At 42.1% G+C, this 25,770-nt stretch overlaps 1 protein-coding gene across 9 annotated transcripts in view; it reads left to right on the top strand.

Moving 5' to 3' along the window:
- The window catches only part of Mrtf (Myocardin-related transcription factor), an 814,655-nt gene that overhangs the window by 641,977 nt on the left and 146,908 nt on the right, over positions 1-25,770 (top strand). The window contains exon 1 of one of the 9 annotated variants that reach the window (XM_068227572.1): positions 24,328-24,463. The exons of the other annotated variants lie outside the window; for them this stretch is intronic. The gene's annotated coding sequence lies outside the window, so the exon portion shown is untranslated. Of the gene's footprint in view, positions 1-24,327; positions 24,464-25,770 lie in introns of those variants that run through there. 9 annotated transcript variants of the gene reach the window in all.

Below are 25,770 nucleotides of genomic sequence, written 5' to 3'. Positions count from 1 at the left end.
TCTTTTTTAGCGACTGTGCATTAGATTGTTATGCCTTTTAGCGTTCTATCTGCAAGCTTCTGTGTATTAACTAAGCGTCTCCTCTGCAGAGTCCGCCAAACGGTTAGTAATACTTCGGTTCCCTAGTGCTGAATCGATAGACCTGGGTTATCTTTGAGATTCGTATACCTTTGACACACAAACTGTGACTCGATTTATGCATCGCCGTGAGACACCTGGCGTACATTTTACGTACTAGTACTGTTGTTGCTTACACAGCAAAGCCAAAATGCTAGGAACAAGATTCACATCGAGAAATGTTATATCATGTGTGTGTGACACAGTTGTTGGCTTAAGGTAATGAAGGTTTAGAAAATTCATAGCGATTGATCGTACTATCGATTCAGTTCAGATTTCATTTCGATTCAGTTGACAGTATTATCGGAACCGGGGTAGCTCCCTCCTTAGTCCCCAACCCCGTAAAACGAAGTAGCACTAAAAGTTTCGCGGACTGTACTCAGTTTGCTGCTAGCTCTGTGGCCTCAGTTTAGTTCCGTACTCCTTACACTCAGATAATTAAGAAACTGAGTCTAACAGTCGGCGCCTTCGTCTCCTACTACTCCTCTTACCCTCATTGGGCGAGTCCGTTATTCTTCAAGGTGTAACCTATTCGCCCCGCATGATTTCACCACCGATGCCGATTAATCCAGTTTATTCTGAACTTACCCTTGCTCTCATTCCCAGTACCCTTCTGCCGTTGTTTCCATCTGTTTGTATCAGCAATCATTCTTGCTACATTCATACTTGTTACTTTTAACTTATGAATAAAATATCCTGAGTCAGCCCAGCTAAAAAAAACCTTGGTGCTACAACCAAAATGGACCTTGGCCTGACAAGCGACCGCTGCTCATCCCGAAGGTCTGCAGATTACGATATGACACATGGTCAGCGAGACTAATCTTCTTGGACATTATTATTGGCTTTCTGAACTTGGGCCACTATCTTACCGTCAGATATCTCCTCAGTTTTTCTCACTTAGGCTGTGTGGGTTTCGAACCAACCCTCAGATCGGGTTATATTAGGAACCCCTGACCTAACCGGGAATCGAACCCCGGGGGTCTCCAGCTGAGAGGTAGGCTCACCACCTCTAGGTGGCGGGGCCGGCGTATTGTTCAACACTAATTTGATTATTATCACGGAGACACCAACTGATCAGTCGCGGGGGTGATGGGGCTGTTCCCAGTCAACTGCAGTTTCTTCGTGATGACGAATTTCTTTAAATATAACACACACACACACACACACACACACACACACACATACATATATATATATACCGGCATGTGAAACGATTCTTGTGGGACAAAAATCAGGCACCTCGGCGTTTTTGTAGAAACACATGGTATTAGTAGTTAGGTCATTTTAACGAACTTCAACCCCCTGCTATAAGTGAACCCAGTAGAGTAATCGTTGCAGACTAGGGAGGACATCGTGTCGCCAGCCGATTAGTAGTATGGCGATGTGAGGGAGGTGAGCACAGGTCTGCGGAATTATTATTTATTATTATTATTATTATTATTATTATTATTATTATTATTATTATTATTATTATTATTATTATTCTACAGCTTTTCCCACACCTGTCGGGTCACGGGTGCGAACTGTGTCGCACATTTGGATTTGTTTTACAACCAGATGCCCTTCCTGACGCCAACCCGTATGGACGGGGTGTAATAACTATTGCGTGTTTCTGTGGTGGTTGGTAGTTTTATGTGCTTTGTGAATATGAAGAGGAAAGTTTTGCGACAAACACAAACACCCAGTCCCCGGGCCAGAAGAATTAATCATTGGCGATTAAAATCCCCGACCCGGCCGGGAATTGAACCTGGGACCTTCTGAACCGAAGGCCTCAACGCTGACCATTCAGCCAATGAGTCGGGCATTATTATTATTATTATTATTATTATTATTATTATTATTTCTTCATGTGCTACTATAGACTGATAATATTGTCTGTCTACCGTCTGTTCCTCCGCGGTAATCTTCATTTATAATGTTTCTCCAACTTTGGATAGTGACGATCATAAATTTACAGAGCTCTACCACCACTCTCGTTCTGTCCATAAATTGACTGAGAAGGTGTTGTTTGGATGTTCTTATTTTATATGCAATATTGAGGTTATTAGTTATTGAGGGGGTCAGTACTGGAAAAATTATTGTCAGTATTCTTTTTACAAGTTGTTTTACGTTGCACCGACACAGATAGGTCTTATGGGGACAATGGAACAGGAAAGGACAAGCAGTGGGAAGAAAGCGGCCCTGGCCTTCATTAAGGTACAGCCCCAGCATTTGCCTGGTGTGAAAATGGGAAGCCACGGAAAACCAACTTCAGGGCTGCCGACAGTGGGGTTCGAGCCTACTATCTCCCGAATACTGGATACTGGCCGCACTTTAGCGACTGCAGCTATCGAGTTCGGTTTTATCAGTTTTAAGAGCTAACACAATACTCTACAGTATTTAAATCAGCTGGGTTTTTGCTTTTGTTGAAATATCTTGTAGTTTTCATGTTGTGGGGTTTTGAAGTTGATGCTGCAGTGGGTGTGGCATTTAATATCCTAGTTATACAGGTTCCGTCCATTGCTATTTCTTGATGGAAGCAGTATCTTCGCATCTGTCCCTTTGTACAGGCCAGTGCAAAATGTAGCTTCCGCATAGGTCTCGAACTCGTTTATAGCTGTGACATTTTGGAAGCTACTGAGGTACGGGTATGTATGTATGTATGTATGTATGTATGTATGTATGTATGTATGTATGTATGTATGTATGTATGTATGTCCATCCCTTGTCCCGTTCCTGTACGGGGTCGGGTATGAAGTGAGATGAATCTTCGTAGCGAGTTTTATGACCGGATGCCCTTCTTGACGTCAACCTTATCACGAGAGTTAATGAGATCAGATCAAATGAATGACGTGATTGATATATGGTAGTAGGAAGGGAGAGGGTGAAACCCGGCTGCCGGTACACAGCCTACTTCTGTCGAATAGGACCAAGGGGTCTGCTCAAGGTTTGATGTCCCCACCTGACGGACTAATCACCATCACCATATGCCCTCACTGCATATGAGAACTGCGGAGAGGTTTGTAATCTAATCCAGGCTTTTGGCACGCAATGTATTAATTAGGAATTGTATACCACTACCTCCCTTTCCTGCCGGCCAACATTCTGATGGTGAAAATGTTTTCGACCAACGGGACTCGAACCGGCTAACCACGCCTTAACGATCATGGCCACCCGGTGGGCTTAGCTACTGAGGTACGGGTGATGCTGAATAATGCTATTCAGAACGCGACTTATGCGTCTGGGTGTTATGCAAGGTGTTGCTTAGAGGACTAGTCGTACTGCAAGAGCATTTTCAGACCAGTGAGGAAAGCAGTGGCAAACTACCTCACTCATCATGTCTTGTACAGTATGTTTCTTCATAGCGCTTCCGTCTGCTTTTACAGATTCCTTATAACCGCATAACCTTTCGTGGTGCTATTTGAGAATTAAACCAGTCTTGGGGCTGAAGACTTAACAGACAAATGTACTGGCACCTTAACATTTACATTTTTTGCGGACGAAAGCTGCGCTTTCTCCTCTGGAATTAACAATTCCTTTAACATGATATTTTCATCATGAGTTTTTCGTAGTTGTATATCAATGTCAACTGCGTTAAAACGTTTTCGTTAAAATTCTAAAAGCTCAGCTAAAATGTATTCCTTAAAAATAATATTTATTGAAAAGCAGATTAGACCAGATTACTTTCCACACTCAGAATATAGCAGAAGTATGAGATCAGCACCGTGGATGGTTTCAGAGACAATGCATCATAAGTATTTTTGTTATTAAATTTAAGATATTATCAAGATATATTTTTTCTTTATTAAGCTACCAAATGCTCTGTACGTGGTAGAATTTTCATGCAAATCAATACTTGTTCCAAAAATATTAATTTTTCTCCCCAGTGTTCAGCGTGTAACTTTGAATTGAATAATTATAATTGAATATTTATTTATTTATTTATTTATTTATTTATTTATTCGCGTGAGAAGTTACACATGAAAGAATAAATCATAGTCAAATAAAGCAAAACGTATTGAGAAACTTGGGTAACAACATGTGTGCAAAAAATAAATGTAGTTTTAACTATCACAATTTTTTTTTCTAGTGGCTTTACGTCGCACCGACACAGATAGGTCTTATGGCGACGATGGGATAGGAAAGGCTTAGGAGTTGGAAGGAAGCGGCCGTGGCCTTAATTAAGGTACAGCCCCAGCATTTGCCTGGTGTGAAAATGGGAAACCACGAAAAACCATTTTCAGGGCTGCCGATAGTGGGCTATCACAATCTAAAACAAATTTACCCTGAAAATAGTTGCAACATAGAGAGCACAATGAAAACGCCACCATGCGTTTTAATGTCCCGCGTGTGGTGTATCAGTGAGGGGACTGGAGTACGTACGTTGTTGTTGTTGTTGTTGCAGTGCTTCTGCTTCCACTCACAATAACGGGTCGACGTAGCGAACGCCCACTTCGAGACAAATGTTGTACCTGCGTATCATGATCTGGTACTCACTCGTAAACATCTGGTAATCGAACATCCACCGTTGTCATAACCCGGGTCTCGGAAATCTGACTCTTCTTGAAAATTATTGTAGGTGGCTGCAGTGACAACGTACGTACTCCGTTCCTCATTGCAAGATACAGGAGAACATTGCCAGTTGCACGGATGTTTTACAGTCTGGACCTCCCCACACTGACACAGGGTTGATTGTCCTGGACGAAGGTACTCCATTTCTTTACGTTGTCCGTGGTTTTACTAACACAAGACCTGTTCTCAGTCTGTTCATTGATTTCAAGTTGCTTCCGGCCAGTAGTTCTCAGATGGTTTCATTTATGCTTGCAGATTGTTTACTCTAGATGGTGAATGTGGTTCCACTTCCAATGTTACTTGATAGTAAGTCGTTTGCGTAGTACACAACGTTGAGCCGGGCTGAGTGGCTCAGACGGTTGAGGTGCTGGCCTTCTGACCTCAACTTGGCAGGTTCGATCCTGGCTCAGTTCGGTGGTATTTGAAGGTACTCAAATACGTTAGCCTCAGGTCGGTAGATTTACTGACACGTAAAAGAACTCGTGCGGGACTAAATTTCGGCACCTCGGCGTCTCCAAACCCCGTAAAAGTAGTTAGTGGGACGTGAAGGAATTATTATTATTATTATTATTATTATTATTATTATTATTATTATCATTATTATTATTATTATTATTATTCATTTATTCCTGAAAATTACAGTCCTTTTCTCAATCATCGTTATCCGGTTGATTAGATTAGCAGTTTGGCTTTTTCTACCCCCAATGAAGCGCTAGTGTGGGTCAATGCATTCACTTAAGCGCTTATAACTACATTTGGTATGGACATTTTTCAAAAAATCCAAAAATACCTGAGGGTATTGAACGAAGGAACACATTACAGAAATAATTATGTAAATAAGTTATTTTGGCTAGGATTTGAATACAAAAGAAAACGAGTCAAGAAATAAGCGATTTTAGACTGTTTCTGGAGTACTACATTTAGGCCGGAAGTGATTTTCGAAATTTGTTTTTTATTTTGTTTGATAGAGCTATCCAAGACTCACAGTTTGAAGCCTTTCCGGGCCCTTTATCCCTTCAACTGTCGGCACAATTGAGGAAATTGCTTAATTTTTCGTTTTTCGTAATATGGGGACCCCTCCTTTGCTAAGAAATGTTTTCATTGTTAATATAAAAAAGAAATCCATATGTAGAAATCAAAACCGCAGTGGGCATTGCAAGAAGCGTGTTTCTGAAATTGAACCATCTTATGTGCAACCCTAACCTCTGATTCTAAATGCATTGACATGTCGTAAAGTGGTGTTTACTATCGTTGCTACTTGACGATGTCCAGACATGGACATTGAAGGCTTCGTCACTGAACCGACTGCTTCTTCTTATCCCGCTTCAAGCGTGGTCGATGTTTCTGCAAGTCTTTTCCACTTTATCCTATCCTACACATCACCTTCCTTAAGTTCTTCTCGTACATTTTCTGTCCACCTCCTTGGTCTCCCCCTGTTTCCAGTCCCATCCACACTTATAATCACTCTCCTCCCTACATAGCTTTCATTCCTTCGCATAATGTGTCCATACCATAGCAGTCTTCTCTCTTGTACTTTCTTAGATACTTCTGTCACTTTAACTGTTCCTCTGATTTTCTCATTTTTGATGCGGTCCATTCTAGTGACACCAGTCATTCATCTTAGCATGTTCATCTCTGCAGCATCTAATTTATTGCATTGTGCCTTTGTTGTTGCTCAAGTCTCTGCACCATACAACATGACTGCCCTCACTGGTGTCTTGTAGGCTTTTCCTTTAACCTTTATGCCAAGTCTCTTGTCACACAGGATGCCAGACATTTTTCCCGTCCATCCAGGGGGCTGCACTTTGTGGTTAATCTCCGTGTTCAGGTTGCCATCCTTAGACACAAAAGATCCTAAATACTTGAAACCATCCACTGTTTTTAAGCATGTACCATCCATCTCTAACAATTAATTCCCCTCACCTCCGAGGCACAGGTATTCGGTTTTCTTTCTATTAATTTTTAGACCTCTGTCTTCCAAGGAATTTCTCAAACTTTCCAGCCTCTCTTCCAATTCTGTCCTACTAGTGCTATACGAAACAATATCATCAGCAAACATCATGCACCACGGTGCTTTAGTTCGTACACCATCATATAAGATATCCATCACAAGGTTGCGTGTGTATGGACTCAGTGAGGACCCCTGATGCAACCCAACTTGAACTGGTATCAATCCAGTCAACCCTACACTGCTTCTTACACTTACGTTACTGAACTGACTGCAGACCTTTGAAATGTGGATATTCAACATCCCATCATCAACAAGGAGGTACTCTATTGAGCCCGGAAAACATGCGAATATTGAACCCTCACAAAAAACTCTGTTTTGGCCACATCTTCCGAAATGACGAATACAGCCTGATACATCCGATCATAGAAGGGAAACGTGGACGTGAGTGAAAAAGGATTATCGTGGTGGACGCAGAAATACCCCACAGTGGTTCGACATCTACGACATGGCATCTCTGACGTGGAAACTGAAAAAAAGAAAAGAAAAAAATACGCCATGATAATCCCCAACTTTCTATGACGAAACTGCCCAAGGAGAAGAACAAAGTTTACCATTGGGCAGAAAGTTCTCTCTGGATGTTTTATTGGATCTGACACATGCTTACTCTATGATGTTTCAAAAGGGAACGGCTAGCACCTTTGTGCTGATCGGAACTATTTTGAGTTGGCTTACGTACCTACCGGACGATGAGGACAGCTTCTGGTGTATTTACTGGCTGTATGCAAATTCCCTGCTTAGTCTTCATTTTTCGGTCTTATTTATTACGGACATAAGCTGGCCATTTACAAGATTTGTTGTGGAGCGGTAGCCAAAGAGACTTCATTCACCTTCAGTCTGTCGTTCGACTGTGATAGTGGCCAGTCTCGCAACCGGCCGGTCCATCCCGATATCTACAGTCTACTTGGCACCCCTATGCTGTATTGTTCAGGGCCGATTTAGCACTTTCTTTGGCCTTCTTCTTCTTCTTCTTCTTCTTCTTCTTCTTATTATTATTATTATTATTATTATTATTAAAATACCTGTGTTACCGAGCGAGGTGCTCTGTTCGGGCTGTTTAGCTGTTAGCTTGCATTCAGTAGATGGTGGGTTCGAATCCCATTGTCGGGAGCCCTGAAGATGGTTTTCCATTCTTTACACCAGGCAAATACCGTGTCTGCACCGTAATTAAATGCCTTTGCTGGCGAGACCTAGTGTTTTCAGTGTAATTTGTCTTCTGGTATGGACTAGAACATATTTGTTACTTTTATTTTCCTGTCTCAGTTTCAACCTTGACTTGGACAGTGTGAAAGGGACCGACATATAAGAAATGCTAGTAATGCCATTCCTTATGCACCCAGTCCCTGTTATGAATTGTGTGAAAATGTCGCTCATAGAGTCGTTAGGCGTGTACATTTCTGTGGGCTTGGCAAAGTGAAATGTCATAGCAACTTCTGGCTCGGGATCGAAAAAGAACAAGAGTTGAAGAAGGGAGATCGGATTGGAAAGATGAATGTGAGAAACCTGCCGCAGGTAAGAGGAAGGAATACTAAACTCAGCCAAGTGACCCGTAGTCGCCATCTACGCTCCGATGATGAAAGCATCTGGGGTCCCTTTTCAGTCGCCTCTTACGAAAGGCGGTTGTATCCTACTGCCCCCACCCACAAGGGATACAAGACATATGAAGAAAATGACCTGCATTTGTAAGCGAACGCTGTCTTCTCACTAAGGTGAGCGTGATTGGGATTCCACGTAAAACTGGAGGTCCCATGCTATGATCACAATATCATAAAACATGCTTAACTTTTTATTAAATTATCTGAGTGAAGAACAATTTTATCTCATACAACCTTTAAGAGCTGGTAAACTATTTGTTACAACCTTCAAAGACATCTATTTTTTCTAATTATTTGTTATTTATAGTCCAAATATAGAAATACGTTCTGATGAAAGAATTTAATTTTTAGCATTAGTTTTGATCTTACGAATTAAAAATCAAGATTCCGCGTTGTAACTATCAGTGAGAGGTTAGGTTAGTTTGTGGAAATTGTATCGCTCATTTCCTGTGTAGACTACAATTTCCCAAACTGTTTCCTCTCATAACTTCTAAACTATGTGCTATATCTTAATTACAGTGGCGTGCACTGAACCCCATCTACCCCAGTGCGCTGGGGTAAAGAACTTTGTATTAACATTTTCTAATTATTCCTTAGAACGCTTTTTATATGTTTAAACAATTGTGAACATCTAAGCCAAGCCAAGTACAGCTGTCTCGACAATCCGCTCGCACTACCGCAGTTCAGCTTCTCCAGCGAGCTGGGTTTTCTTGCCGGCGCGATAGAGAGCTACCCCCAGCGAAATTTAAGGTCGCTTGGGTGACGCATGCACTTGAAGTTTCCTCGAGGCGGAGCTGTACCCTCCCCCGACAGCAATTTACGGCGACAGGCCAGCTAGCTTAGGTAAGGGGTGTTAGTTTTAATACTTGACACTCGAAATCTTTAGCGCCACACACTGGAGACTGCAAGAAAAATGTGAACATCTTAACAGTATAGCCATTTGCACATCGTCTTGCTATTAAAAACAGAGCCAGTATATGAAATCAATTGCAATATAGAAGAATATATTTTAGTCTTGGGTTTCGGCATGTATACAGTTTTTTTCGAGCAATTCATTGATGGCACGTGTAGAGTATGTGCTCCGATAGCCGCAGAAAAATATTTAGGTTGCCCAGCATGAACACAGAGTTAAGCGCGAGTGGTTGTCTGTGATGGTGGTATATAGTGAATTTATGCAGTGTTCCTCTTGGATTATACGTGACACATTCTACCATGATACATTTAAAAATACATATTTGAGCGTTGTAACATATAGACTACCAAGTTCCTTAACCATTGTATTTCATGGGATGCTCACAATTAAAATTGTCCTTGATTACATCGCAAAAATACCACCAGCAGCGATGACAAGATTGCTGAGCCAGGCACTTCACCTAGTGTGCATCAGTGGGGGAGTGCCAACCTCCGCATACCAAGATCGCTGGTTTAAACCCGGTACAGGTATTTGGATTTTTAAGTGTGGAAAAGTCCTTTTGGCACTCCATACCGTGCGATGTTGACATGTACAAGATCTCTGGTGACATGACAAAATTAATTAAAACTCGCCCACAGAGCTCCGTTTCTCTGCCATCTGGTAGATTAAAACAGAACATCGAAATTGAAAATTGACTTGCAGGCAGCCTTGGGTGGCTTCAAATCATATTGCCTTCGCATGTTAAACGAGACCACATGATGATGATGATAATGATTATTATTATTATTATTATTATTATTATTATTATTATTATTATTATTATTATTATTATTATTATTATTATTATTATTATTATTATTATTAGGTATTTTCCACGCGATTGTATAGTTTGTATTGTGTTCTGACGCTTTAATATGTGCAGCAGTCGCCAGGTGTTAGGGATGTCTCAGCGTTTTCAGATTGATAGACTTCAGAACAGTGTGCCCAGGGTTTAAACTAGGGAAGAACTAAACAACTGTCGTAAATAGGCACATTCGAAAAGCTTGTGCACATTACTAAATCATTAAGCAGAAAGATAAAATGAAGAGGATTTTGTAGAAACAAAAATTAGGTCACTTGCTTATTAAAATTGTTACTTTCAGAGTTACCTGATGATGATAAACTGTTCTTCTCTTATGTTTCTTCGCACATGGAGTATCACATTCTTTGTGAATCCCACACCACTTATATAAGAATTTCCACTGTTTAATTTTTGGGGGTTCCAACCCCACTGTCGGCAGCCCTGAAAATGGTTTTCCGTGGTTTCTTCAAGTTACTGTTGTATTAGGTTGGGTTTAGAAAATAATAAATAAAATCCTTTATTCTCATGTTCAGTGTGGCTGTCGTACTTCTGTTAAGGGGCCGATGACCTAGATGTTAGGCCCCTTTAAACAACAAGCATCATCATCGTCATCATCATCATCATCATACTTTTGTCCATTTGCATTGAAAATTTATCGCATTTTTAGGAGTCGAGAAGGAAAATGAGACTTCGGCTTACGCGGCGCCTGTGGTATAGGCAGCGCTTTATACAGCATAGTTGTGCAAGTTGCTGTGGTGCAGATGGTGGGCTGTCACTAATATTATTTGAAACCAAAGATGAGAAAAACTCCCTACAGGAAGGGGGTACGCTGAATACAGATATTCCTATACGATGAACCTCTGGAAGGGTCTGACTTTGTAAATTGGAGCTTTCTTTCTTCTTAATGAAGAATGGCGTCCATAACAATGATATCCTTGTCAGGATGGACACTTATTTTCCGCTGTACCTAGCTCGATAGCTGCAGTCACTTAAGTGCGGCCGGTATCCAGTATTCGGGAGATAGTGAATTTGAACGCCACTGTCGGCAGCCATGAAGATGGTTTTCAATGGTTTCCCATTTTCATACCAGGCAAATGCTGGGGCTGTATCTTAATTAAGGCCACGGGCGGTTCCTTCCTACTCCTCGCCGTTTCCTTTGCCATCGTCGCCATAAGACCTATCTGTGTCGGTGTGACGTAAAGCAACTTGTGTTGTATTTCCGCTGCAAAAACTTGGGACCTACTACGTCATTTTCCAAAACCATGTTTTGCTCAACTTTTTTTTTAGCTCGGGAACGCCCTTAGCTGTATATTTTAAAAACATCCTACATTAAATATCCTCGAACTACTCTCATACACCTCTGTAGTTTGTCAGAGATCTATGACCGCCAAGAACGCCCATACTGTAGGCAACCGGGGTGAAGTTTGTTATTTACGTCCTGTTTTCCTCTGTACGCAGTTTTGTTCATGTCAGTTTGCTCTACTCTTAAATAGGAAATAATATGAAATAAAAATTAAATGAAAGGCATATGGTTTTTAGTCCCGGGAGTATCCGATGACATGTTCGGCTCGCCAGGTGCAGGTCGTTTGATTTGACACCAATAGGCGACCTGCACGTCGTGATGAGGATGAAATAATGATGAATACGACACATACACCCAGCCCCCGTGCCAGCGAAATTAACCAATGATGGTTAAAATTTCAGGCCCTGCCGGGAATCGAACCCGGAACCCGCTGGCCAAAGGCCAGCACGCTAACCATTTAGCCATGGAGCCGGAGAGGGAATGATATGATAAACTTTCTTTTTTCTAGTGGTTTTACTTCGCATTAACACATCGAAGGTATTTCGGCAACGGAAGGATGGGGAAGAGTTACGATTGGGAAGGATGCGGTCGTGGCCTTAATTTAAGATACAGCCCCCGCTATTTCCCTGGTGTGAAATTGGGAAACCACAGAATACCCTCTTCAGGCTTGCCAACGGTGGAATTGGAACTCACCATCTCCTGAATGCAAACTCACGGTCAACTCGCTCGGTATTTGAGAAATTCTCTGATCAACTCAAAATTTGTTGTCTATTAATGGTGTTTGTTTCACAGACACGAACTATAGGTGACGCTCGATCTTGGATGGGAACGTTTTGTTTACATGTATGCTAAGGTATTGCCAGAGAATATCGTGGTGGTGGGAATTACAACTAGACAAACATCCTCTCTTCATTTTAATCAAAATGAAAGGGGTTTGATCCTTTCAGAAATTGAGGTATCGTTGAAATAAGTTGGGGGAGGGGACTACGAAGAGCTTGAAAATGAGACTGACCAAGCGAGGTTGGATAGGAAAGAAGAAAGCGAGGAAGGGGCCCCGTGGTCGCTAAGCGAAATTAAGAGTCCTGGGGAATTCTCGCCTGTTATGACAGGCAGGGGGTTAAATCGATGTATTCTATTCACAGTATGTTGGCGTTTCAGATATCTAACTCATTGCAGAGCTAGGCAAATGTAGGCCTACTGACGAAAGAGAGATTTTAAAGATCTAATCAAAACAAATAGATCATCTTTGCTGCATTAGGGATCACACAGCAATTGTTTGTCGACTATAAGAATGGAAACGTTATACAATAATAATGTTATTGGCTTTACTTCCCACTATCTACTTTTCGGTTTTCGGAGGCGCTGAGGTGCCGGAATTTAATCCCGCAGGAGTTACTTTACGTGCCAGTAAATCCACCTACACGAGGCTGACGTATTTGAGCACCTCCAAATACCGCCGGATTGAGCCAGGATCGAGCCTGCCAAGTTGGGGTCAGAAGGCCAGCGCCTCAACCGTCTGAGCCACTCAGCCCGGCTGGAAACGTTATGATCGAAGACGTGAAGAGTATGGTATAGAAAGTATTGAGTCGCAAATCACCAAGAGTGGATGTAATCTTACTTATATACTGTAATAAGAAATTGGTGTATGTCCGTGCAATTTCGGGAGGGCTGTTAGTATAGGCTACACGATGCGGATCATTTTGAAAGTTTGCCTGTCTTTCATTCGGTTTGGATTTAATGAACACAAAAATTGCCAACCTGTTTTTCAGAAACTTCCCACTATTGGAGTAGAGACATCCAGAATTTATCTGCATGTGGTTTCATCTCAATCCGGTAAAGTTAAGAAATTACGTTTCTAACCTCGAGAATACCGCGTCTCAGGCAGAGATAAGCGAACAGTGAGTCAACGGCTTTCCTCGCGGGCCACCGTAACCATGTCCAGCTCTACTGTTTGTTTCTAGCTAACAACAGCGTCTGCGTTTGGTACTCTCCTGCCTTCTGCTCACTGAGTGGAATCCAAAGCTATCCGTAGTACCTTACTCTTGTTTTGAGAGCTCAGTTTTAGTGGTGTACCATTGGAGGTACGAGTAGTAGAGTTTCTTGTCCGGCCCCGCGATGTAGTGCGCAACGCATCCGCCTGTCACCCGGCGGCCCCGGGTTCGATTCCCGACCGGGTCAGGTTTTTTAATTGTAATGGTTAATATCCCTGGCCTGGGGACTGGGTGTTTGTGACGTCCTTAATTTTCCTTTCCTCACACACAACATTCCACACTACCGCCATTCCAATTACACGCAGGTTCATACAATATATGGTGCCAGTAGGGGCAAAAGATCCACATGAGTCGATGCCCCGAAAAATAGCATTTTTTGAAAAAAATAGAATTTCTTCCCGATCATAGTATTATGTGCTCATTGTCAGCCGTTTTGTATGGTTTCTCTGCACTCGTACTCTAATTATTCTGAAAATATTCAACCTTCTTCAACATATCACCAGAAATCAACATGTTCCAACATTACTAAAAGGATCTTGGATCCATTTTGATACAGTTTCCAGTGTTCATCAATTCTGTAAATGATACAAAATAAATGTCCACGCATGTGAAGCCACGGGCCGAAGCTAGTTGGGAATAACATAGCTCCGTAGTTTATTCATCCTTGGCGTGAACCGCTGTGGGATTCATTTAAATGAGAATGTTGACTGATACAAGGGGACTTACAGCTGTGTTCATAGAGCGAGTTGGCTACATGGTACGGGCCGCTTAGTTGTACATTCGAGAGAAAGTGAGTTCGATCCTGCGGATCAGCAGCTCTGAATATTGTTTTCCGTGTTTTCCCATTTTCACACCAGGCAAATGAATTTGTTGTTGTTGCACCTTCGTTAAGGTCAGAGTCGCTTCACTCCCTGTCCTAGCCCTTTTCTGCCCCATCAACAAAGTAAGATCTGTGCGGGTGCGTCGTGAAAAATGGCACACAAAAAAGTGTATGCAGATACAAACACTCACCCGTAAACGACGGATAGGCCTGCATAAGAGCTAGTCTAACATAAAACCAAGTACAAGCCAAAACTTGGACAAAAGATGGTATCAAGTTTCCGTTTGGGAAAATCAGATGGTCGTAGATCTGTCTTTCAGCAATTGAAACTCTAGTTGATTACGATTAATTTAGTTGCATAACGAATCGTTTGCGAGGGACATCTGTATGGATTTTGAAGTTGACAAGTGTAAGATTCAGTTCATTGAAAGGAGTAAACTGACTCAGGGCCTATGAAACTGCCACGAATGAAATCATTTCTCTAGAATTTGATGAGATGAGGACTACTTGATATCTCTCGGTCATGAACATCACAGCCTGCACGATTGTTAGGTAACTTAGCGACACACATTTCGTGACGCAGTGTTTTAGACCAGAGGCGCTCAGCTGGGCGGCCGTTGAGGCTAGCCCAGTGCGGCCGGGCTGGCGTGACGTAAATGCGGGCAGTATACGTCACAGGGAAGCGAGGGAGCATTGACGTTCGACTGTGATTACGGAGCTCTCGTCCACTACTCAGCGAAGTGTTGAAGTGACGAAGAAAACTGACCTTTTCAAGACATTCCGGTTTGATTTATACTCCGCTCGATATAAACAGTCTGTTTTATTTTCTTATATTTATTCATTCATTCAAAGAACACTGGCACGTTATAATTTTTGTGTTATAATTTACAAAGGTACAAGGTTTAACCGTACAAGCTACGATCTACAATTCCTTGGATGGGAATGACAGTATTTCCATTTTTTAAAATGTAAAATTCCTGTTATTCATTAAACAGAAAGTAATATAATTACATAATGCAACAATTATTTTGCAGAGTGTAGTGTAACTTTCCCTGTTCGCTGAATTTATGAAAATAGTATTTAACATTTAACGGGCGTCCGTTGATGATACAGCCTCTAAGTGGCGAGAGGGAGTTTCATCACGAGTAGATATATCCTATCCAAGATTAAAGTACAGCAACAACGTAAATATATCTACCAGGTGGATGTATAGTATGCCTTCAAATAAATAACCTGACTAATTTTATTCCCGGTAAGCATGATTGGATTGTCCGTGAGTTTATCAGATAATTTAAACCCAAACAATCATAAACCACAGCTTATCCAGCGTAACTCCGTATTATATTAGAACTGTTTCTGAAGCAACTCTTAAAATATAATAGTGAAGTATCCGGTCAAAATACACCAACTGCAATGAACATAAATAACTTATTTATTACAATTTAAATTGGAAATGACGTGGATTTCCGCCCTCTTTCTTTCATTATTTTCTGCCTCCATTTCAAACTCGTGTATCGCCGCAGTGACTGGGAGAACTTTGTCCAGCCTTCTCGGCCTGTGACATAACCACGTCACTGTGATTGAATAGCTCAAGCTCATCGCTTACCTGCCCGCCCCCTTACAGTGCTGGGCGCCCGCGGGACGGAATGTCCAGCGTGAGCACCTCTGTTTTAGATGGTCCATAGTCATAAGACGTATTTATGCCTATTATAATTTTTATTAATATATGAAGTTCATACGTTCATACATTATAACCATGATTGCTGGTACTGTATACAAGCAGGTGGGAATAAACTCGATGGGTGATGTGGGTATAAACCGGCTTCGGTCAAAAGCAGGCGAATGGAGGAGGGTAGTTTACCTGAGATGGTAATGAACTCGGCCATGGATGGTAAGGAAATTCAAGGGAGACGAGAGCGACGATATTTAGACTCGATTTCAATGATTTAATGATAAGAGACGTTGAGCTAAGTGAGGCCACGGAGGATTATGGAGGCACTTGGTTAATTCACAAAGAATCGTGACAGTCTATAATGGAAGATGAATGATCGTGTGTGTTTATACCAGGTGATTCGAAACTGAAGAAATTAATGTAGCCCACAGAGGGGTCGAAGTACAACTTACGAACAAGAACGTTGAATGTAGGGCGAAATCTTGCGTCATTGCAAGCCTTGGTATGTTAGGAACGGCATATGGACAACGTATTTGATGTATTTATCCAAAGTGCTGTACATTCCTAAACAACTGAGAAGTGACAATCAATGAAGTGATACTCGTTTAGGCTCTGGATACTGAATGTTGTTTACAACAGCCGTTCGAACTGTCGCCCACAAGATTCAGTGTATTGTGTCCCCAGTCCAACTTCTCTGTGTGCACAAATGGCGGGCACTTCTTTTATTGTCAATTCTAAAATGTTTAGATATGTTCAACATTTCGAAAAAAATCAGTAATAATCTGGAAAGGCTTCTTCAAGCGACATGGGAGCCTTCCTGGACAGTTATAAGGAATCTTACAAAGGGAAGAAAAAGTAAATAGTGTTTTGGGTAAATCAGATTAACGCATAGTAGATCCCAGTGAACCGCTGGACAGATCGAAGGAATATTTTGAAAATCTTCTCAACATAAAAAGAAAATATTTCTGTTGAAGTCCCGAACAACCGAGTTCATGGGGAGAAGAACAAGTACGGCAATGACATTTTACTCGAGGAAGCAGAAGGAAATATATGAAATTTAAACCTGAAATGGTAAAATAAACTGGGAAGCGAGGGATTTTAGTAAGATACCTTCTGATAGGTCAAAAGCAGGTATTGTACCCATGTATTAGCAAGGGAACAGAAAGGATTGAAACAACTGTCGAGGAATTTCCTGGCGAGGTGTTCACAGACATTTCGGAAAGGACGGTGTGATCAGTGGCTGAGAGTCAGTTGGACGAGTCCAGTGTGGTTTCAGATCACAGCGGGGCTATCAGGACCAGATTTTAGTATCTGCCAAGTAATTGAAAAATGCTACGAGAGAAACAGACAGTTATGTTCATGTTTCGTAGATCTAGGAAAGTAATTGAACGTTATTTCCTTTACATTCCACTAACTACATTTTTATGCTTTCGGACACGCCAAGGTGCCGGAATTTTGTTTCGCAGGAGCTCTTTTACTACCACTAAACCTACCGACACGAGGCTGACGTATTTGAGCACCTTCGGTTACCATTGGACTGAACTAAGATCAAACCTGTCAAGTTGGGCTAAGAAGTCCAGCGCTCTATCGTCTGAGCTTCTCAGCCCGGCGATTTAGGCAAGTCATATGACTGAGTACCGAGGGAAAATATGTTATCCGTATTAAAGTATTATGGGATTAAGGGTAGACTAATTACAGGCAACCAAAGGCATTTGTTGATAGTCGAGTTGCAGTGGTAATTTATGGTAGAACGAGTTCTTGGTTCAGGGTACTTACAGGGGTTAGACGAAGCTGTAATCTCGTTCATAGTTCACATTGATCATCTACTGAAAGATATAAAGTGGGAGAGAGGGATTCGGTCAGGGAAAAATGTAGTAAGCAGTTTGGCCTCTGCAGACGACTTCGTCTTAATGGCAGAAGCCTACAATCTAAGATCTTGGCACTTGAAAATAGATGTAAATTATTTCAAGTATTTAGTAAGGATAGTTTCCCAGGATTGTAGCTCATCGCCAGAATGTAGGCCGGCAGGGTAGGAGAGGTTGTGTTGTACAATTTCTAATCACTAGTCTGGATTTAATTCCAAATTTCTCCGCAGTGTTCATATGGAGTGAGGGCATTTGACGCTGTTGATGGTGATCCGTCCGTCGGATGGAGACGTTAAGCCTTGCGCAGACCCCTTGATGTTATTCGACTGGAGTGCCGGCAGCGAGTTTCACCTTCTCCCTTCCTCTTATCATATATCACGTCATTCATTTCATCTCATTAACTCCTCTGATGAGGTTGACGTCAGAAAGTGCATCCGGTCGTAAAACTCGGTACGAAGACTCATCTCACTTCATAGCCGACCCCATAGAAAACGGGACAAGGGTAGGACATACATTTTCCCATGATAGTATCATTGTAAATGACATTGCAGTAAGCTGTATTCTGTAAGAAGGAAGTCAGCTCGCGGACGAAACTATCTCTACACTGGTTTGTTTTCCGAGCGACTTTGCTGTACATAATTTAAAGGTAGGTGATCTAAGATATCTTATTAATAAGTTAGAAGTGACAGACATGCAAGCAGTGAGAATGACGGCTAGTACAAATAGATGGGAAGAGTGGCAGGAAGGCACTCGGAATGAGGGGATAAAGGCTAAGTTAAGATTGAACTCGTTGGATGAAGCTGTACGCATAAACCGGCTGCAGTGGTGTGGTCGTGTGAGACGAGAGACGAATGGAAGAGGATAGATTACCTAAGAGAATAATGAACTCGGTCATGCAGGGTATCAGAAGTAGAGGGAGACTAAGACGATTTAGAGATGCGAGATATGGAAGTAAACGAGGCCACAGGACTAGTTACAAATAGAGAATTGTGGAGGCGGTTAGTAAATTTACAGAGGCTTGCAGAGTGTACGGTGAAAGGCATAACAGTCTATAATGATGTATGTATGTATGTATGTATGTATGTATGTATGTATGTATGTATGCAAAACGTTCCTATTCGAAAGTTGTATTTCATGTCCTGCATGGGCTACTTCAGTTTCTGCGCAAACTTTCGAATCCTTTGTATAGGAGCGAAGAAGCAGTAACGTCCGAAGAGTTCATATGTTATAGTTCATTTACTGTGTAGCGAAGGGAAAATGTCTTGGACCTCCTGGGGCCGGACGGGATCAGTTTGGAGCTGTTACGTACTAGCGAACCTGTGGCTAGCTGCCAGATGATTCACAATTATTGAGAGTCCAAAGCGAGAATCTCCTGCTTGCCAGACTCAACTGTGTAACCTTGAAGGTGTCCCTTCAGCCGTAATCATTGTGTGGAACGACGGAATTTCAAATGCATGTTTGTTATATGAGCATCGTGGATGAAGCGTCTCCCTAGCCTGAGGGCTGCACCCCTCGTGCACTTTACGGTGTGACCTGATGGCACGCGAGCTCCTGGCCCGATGCTGGTCCTCGCGACGCTCCCAGGCGCCTCAGCAATCACAGCTGGGACGAGGTACGTCATGCATGTGACGTAGTCAGTGTGTTTCGCAAGCTGCTCCAATGTGGGCGACCTCTCCAGCGTGCCAGCTACAGCCACACTGCCTCCTTCAAACTTACGGGATTGAATTGAACACGCAAGAACACTGTCAGTATTTGATCCACAATCCAAATTGCGCCTCGTTAATTTCTTATATTATTTCAAACCACTGTAGTCCGATAAATTACTCGCATGTAGACCCTATTACTTCCTTGGAAAACGAAGTACCTTAACATATTGACAGTACATCCTTAATAATAATCGTATGCCCTCGGTTGCCGTTTGCTGGTAGTTTAATTTGATGCCATCTAGGCTACCTGCGCATCAGTTTTGCCGTTCTGTTTTACTCTACTAGATGGCAGAGTATACGGGATCTCTGTTGGGCGATCTGTGGCTGAGAATTAATTTTGCAGGATAAACTCCAGATTCATCACCAGAGGTATTTAACATGCCAACATTGTACGACATTGAACTGACGTTTTCCCACCCTTCAAGGATCCGACTACTACTGTAGGGTTTGAACCCGTTATCTTGGGATCTGGAGGCTGACACTCTGATCCACGAAGGTAGCTAATAAGGCAATATAATATATTTACAAAGCTAATTTTTATGCAGATCGTATCTGAATGTTCAGTAAATGTGATTTAATCCTTAATAGTTAAACAGAGTATGGAAAATGTATTTTATTTGTGGTTGTATTCGAAATGGTTGGTCATTAAACATACTGTTATTTCAGTTGGTATTCTTATCATTTACGTCACTATTGCCACTGAAGTAGTTTCAGGTGAACTATCCTTATAATGGAAATAGTTTTCCTCATTGTCGTGTCCTCATTTCATTCTCATTCAAGCCACTTCAAAATTCTTACTGCTGGTTGTCTATTTAGAAACTCGCGAATATCGATTATCTTATATTATTTATAACCTCTGCTTGCACTTGAAAGGATGTGTTCCATTTAGGAAGCTCTCCCGACTATTAGAAGAAAATTAAAAGTGCGGCCTAACCCATTTTTTTTTTTTTTACATGGTCCTTATGTCGGATTCAGGTCCACGATTTATGTTTTCAGCAAGTCATTTGATGTCTTGATATTTCGTGCAGCTGACATCTTTTTGAATTTGTTGGATATAAGATGATCTTGATCTTCCTCTATTACTTTTACCTACATGCCAACCCTCTAGGTCAGGAAGATTCCCCTATGGCTCAAAGTACGTCTTGCTAAGCTGCACCTTCGATGTGCAGTGTTTTTCCGTAGGTCCGTTCTTCTTTTATTTGCATCAGGACTTGTTCATTTGCCATCCTTTCTCTCCAGCTAATTTTGAACATTCGCCTGTTGCACCGGAGCTCTAACACTTCAAGCCTGCACTTTTCTCACTGTCCAAGTCTCACATCCGTACAAAGCTATGCCCAATGCACGTTTAAAGGAACTTTTCTCCTGACCTCGGCACTCAAGCTACATTGACTCGAAAAAACCCACGATCTCCTGTATAATATTTTCTCTGTATAATAATGAAATGGCGTTTGTTTGCTCTCCGAAACATCACATCGAAATCGCTGGGCGAAATGTTGTGAAATAGAGGAAACAGTCACGTGGTTGATTTCATATTATTACCATTAAAACATATTTGCAAAAAAAATAGGTATTTAGCGAACTCGCCAATGTTTTATCCGCTAAGAAAATGGGCAAATGGTTAGTCCAATCACAAAATAAAACTTATCAAGTATTCTTAGAATTCTGTTTTCTACGAAAGAGGTGACATGAATCTTCTTTGTAACTCTAATTGTTTTCCCGAAAGTATAATTTTACCTGTTAAGAACATTCCTTCCAGATACGACGGCCATCATTATTTTGGTATTTACAGACATGCTCCCATTTTATTCGCTAAAATAAAAACATGGGCAAATTGCTAGTTCTGTTACAAAATATAGCCCAGCTCTTTAAATTCAGTTTTCCAGCAGGTCATATGCATCGCCAACCATTCGCTCGTCAACGACGGCTACATTCTGCTATTTACAAATAAGTTAAAGCATTTACTGTTCTGAACACAGTATTAAATTCTACAAAAATGTTCGTGGGGGAGAGTAAAGTGTAGCTTCAGCTTGGAGTCAACACGTAAAGTGACAGTTTCTCATTTTAAGTTGGAATCGCCCGAAGCGCGAATGTATGTAAATGCGTTTGGTTGCTCTTTAGTGCAAATATAAAGTAATTGATTATTCATCCACTGCTAGACGATGAGAAGTATAGATTTACTATTTATTTACTATTTATTAAGCACAATGTGCATATTATAATGTGAAATCTACACCAGCATTACATACTTAATGTAATATCCATAGATATATAGCGGATCATAGAGCCTCCGTTGCTCAGGCGGCGACGCGCCGGCCTCCCACAGCTGGGTTTCCTGGTTCAAATCCCGGTCACTCCATGTGAGACTTGTGCTGGACAAAGCGGTGGCGGAACAGGTTTTTCCCCGGGTATTCCGGTTTTCCCTGCCATATTTCATTGCAGCAACACTCTCAGTATCATTTCATTTCATCTTTCATTCATTAATCATTGCCCCAGAGGAGTGCGACAGGCATCAGCAGCCGGCACAATTCCTATCCTCGCCCCTAGATTGTGGCTTCATTCATTCCATTCCTGACCCGGTCGAATGACTGGAAACAGGCTGTGGATTTTCATATAGCGGATCATGTACATCATTCACAATTCTTTCATCAGTCTTGAGTAAATGCTCTGAGAGATTGTGTTCTTTTGGAACGGGTCATAAAGTGATGACGAGAACAGGGCATGTCACAAAGTCTGCAGACACAGTCATCACTTGGGTGTGAAATCCATTCGTCAGACATATCTTTCAATGGAACCCATGGATGCCAAACCGCGTGTATATTTGGGGTAATTTGTAGTTAGGCCCTCTGCTACTTCCGTGTTGTCGACGGTAAGATGTACCAGACAACAACTGTTCTACTTATTTATTTTTGGCCATTTTCCCAATTTATTTGCGTCGACACTGCATGTCTGTTTAGCCCAATTTTATGCTAAGCTAATGGTTTTACGTCACACCGTCGCAGATAGGTCTTATGGCGACGATAGGATAGGAAAGAGCTAGGAGTGGGAATGAAGCGGCCGTGGCCTTAATTATGGTATAGCCCCAGCATTTGCCTGGTGTGAAAATGGAAAACCACGGAAAACCATCTTCAGGGCTGCCGATAGTGGGGCTCGAACCCACTGTCTCCCGGATGCAAGCTCATAGCTGTGCGCCCCTAACCGCACGGCCAACTCGCCCGGTCTAATTTTACGGTCCCACGAACCTGCTACGCAGGCGTAGCAGGGGGAGAGGTGATACTCCCACGTGGCGCGTCCCAGGTGGCGGATAGGGGGGTCCTAACCGGCTTGCCGGCGGACTTGAGGGAAATAAAATACCTCTCGCGGACCAAACACACACTCCATGTGGGTGGGGGAGGCTTACGAATAATACACCCACGGTATCCCCTGCCTGTCGTGAGAGACGACTAAAAGGGGCGACCAAGGGATGATTGAATTAGAACCATGAAACTACTTTTGATTCGTACCATCACGCGGGGAACACCATGGGTTGCCTGTACTTGCGAGTTGTACCACTATGTTCGGTACGAAATGGGTTTGTGTTTAGTAGTAGTCATGAGCGTGGCCTGGGGGTTTCCAGTACCCGTGCGTCGTACCCATGTGAGCACCACCGCGGGTCTGGGCGTAGCCTGTGAGTTGTACCACTATATGAGCGACACCGTGGGTCTGCGTTGCCTTTGATTAGTATCCACTCTGTGAGGAACACCACGGGACCCGTGGGACCGGCATCCGTGCCTAGTACACCTAGGTGAGGAAACTCATTGGTTTGCATTGGCTATAAGTGGCGTCATTGTGTGAGAAACACCATAGGTCTGCGTTACCTGTACGAAGTACAATACTTGTGAGTAGTACCGTCTTGTGTGGAACACCGTGAGTTTCGCTACTTTTGATTAGTACCCCAACATGCCAATACCATGGTTCTACTTTACTCGCGACATGTACCATTCTGTGGGGCCTTAGACATGGATTTTGCACCCCTTTCGACATCAAGCATCATCGTGCTTTATGAGTGGTCCCTTGGTCAGTAATCAATTATGTATGATCTTTGTTAGAGTCTGATCCACTGTATTTTGGTTGTTTGTTTCCTTTGTTTTTTTTTTTTTGTTGGGTTCATGTCCATCCATTCATTCTTCATGACGACATTATTATTTTTTTTGGTCAGTGGATGACTTTGACATTTTTGTTTTTTCATTTCGTACCATTAGGGGCCGATGACCTCGATGTTAGGCCCCTTTAAACAACAAGCATCATCATCATCATCATCATCAATTTTACGGTCCGATGCTCTTCCTGAGGCCAACTCTATGTAAAGGGATGTATTTGCTATTACGTGTTTGTGTGGTGTGTTGTATGTATTTGTTTTATGTCGTATTGAGACAGGTCTTATAGCGGTGACGGGACAGGCCTGGGAAGGAAGCGACCGCGATCTCAATTAAGGTGCAGCCCCAGCATTTGCCTGGTGTTAAATGGAAAACTGTGGAAAACCACCTTCACGGTTGTCGGCGATGAGATTCGAACCAGCTATCTTCCGAATGCAATTTCACAGCTACTTGAGGCGAACCGCGGTGTACTATCTGTAGATGAAGAGATATGTATTAATTTAAACAAAAACACCTGTGTCCGAGTTCAAGGAATTAACGATACACAGTTAAAGTTCCCAGCCGGGCCGCAAATGGAACCTAGGGCCCGCTGAACCCAAGACCAGAACGCTGGCCATTTAGCCAAGGAGTGAGACAATGGGACGTAAACCAGTAATAATAATTATTGTCATCTCTGTGCCAATCTTAATTCCTTCACAGTGGACAAGTCGGCTGCCTCCCCCCCTCGACCGCCCCGCGCGGTGTCCGACCCACGCTGTCCGTGGCTGAGGTTGCTCAGCTTCAGTTCAGCAGCAGCAGGTCAGTCACTGATGCGCGTGCAGCCTGCTAGCAGGTGTTCGTGTGTATGTGTGTGTGTTTGCGTGCGACATGATGGTGTTTATTGTGTTCAACCAATATCAGTGGTGTAATATTCGACAGTGCAGTGTAAACACGTTGCGTCATCACAAGGTTAGTTACGTTATGAAATACGTTGCACAAGTAATTTTGATCAGCAATCTATATCGCGAGAAGAGGCTGCATGCGAAGCTGTTTGTTGATGGGGTAACCCTTCAGGTGGTAGCATCTTTGTTGAGGTGTTTTGTGCGTGCAGCTTGTGTCGTTGTGATCTCTTCGGGATAGGATTAACTCTTTGCGATGGTATGTCTGTATGTTTATTTTAGCGTTAACGGCGCCTAGACATGAAACCTGCATGCTTTAAGGCGCATTGTGTAGGTTCATATCTGAGAATACCGAACTGTACTCAACTTTTAGCATCAACTAGGGCAAAATGCATGCATACAGTCTCCCTTAGGGATACAAATAGCAATAAATCATTAATAAAATTTCTGCCAAAACGTCAGGGGCAATTATTTCGGAAGATACCTCTTTGTAAGTCACATTTCTTGATGACACTAGTACCTACAGTGAAGACTTACAAGTATATCCAAAAAGTATTATACTCTAGTAAAATAGGCTTTCAAAAATAAAATATTTTCCCTTACTTATATTTTAGGGGAAAGTGTAGTTTTCTCAAGTCTTTCTTTAGGTTTGAGGCAATTAATTAAGCGTACTGTGTTTAATTGGTCTAGTTTTTATGATTCCGGAGAGAATTGCTTATAAGGATTTTTTTAAATACCACTTTCGGAAATTTAATATTTGCTAACACTGAGGGGGAGTGGCTGTGGTGCCGCCATATTTAAATAACCATTTTAAATACACTTGCTGCAGGAACATAAACATGTGTATTTTTGAATTTAGGAACGCTTAATCTATTCTAAAAAGTGTAAAAACTGAAACGAATGGATAAAAATGTTTATTTTTGATGACTTTTCATTTCCAGGTGTTTCCATTTTAGCAACTCTTGAGCAATATCCCAGCGTGCTGATTTTAGCGATTTGAAATCGTAGATTGAGCATTTAAATTTGCAGCGTTTAGCATTTTGTAGCATTTGAGTTCATTATGATTGAAAAACAGTATTTTGATGTAGTAATATTAGTAACAAAACATAAACAAACCCCACGGTGCTACAGACCTGATGGATGTTGTCCTACCAAGCGACCGCTGCTCAGCCCGAAGGTATGTGGTCAGCATGAAGAATCCTTTCGGCTGTTTTTCTTGTCTTTGTAGACCGGGAGTGAAACTAAAACAGCGTATATTTCTCGCATAAAACACCGGAAACTATACATGGCATAAATTCATTATGTACAGTTTTTGGATGAAGCTAATATTAGCGCAGAAATTTTATTTTTTCTGTTTTCTCTTCCTCCTCCCTCCCC

This window comes from Anabrus simplex, chromosome 5 (assembly GCF_040414725.1).
Source record: "Anabrus simplex isolate iqAnaSimp1 chromosome 5, ASM4041472v1, whole genome shotgun sequence".
Taxonomy (NCBI): domain Eukaryota; kingdom Metazoa; phylum Arthropoda; class Insecta; order Orthoptera; family Tettigoniidae; genus Anabrus; species Anabrus simplex.
Note: the sequence above shows the minus strand (reverse complement) of the source record. Positions and strands in the feature narration are given on the sequence as shown.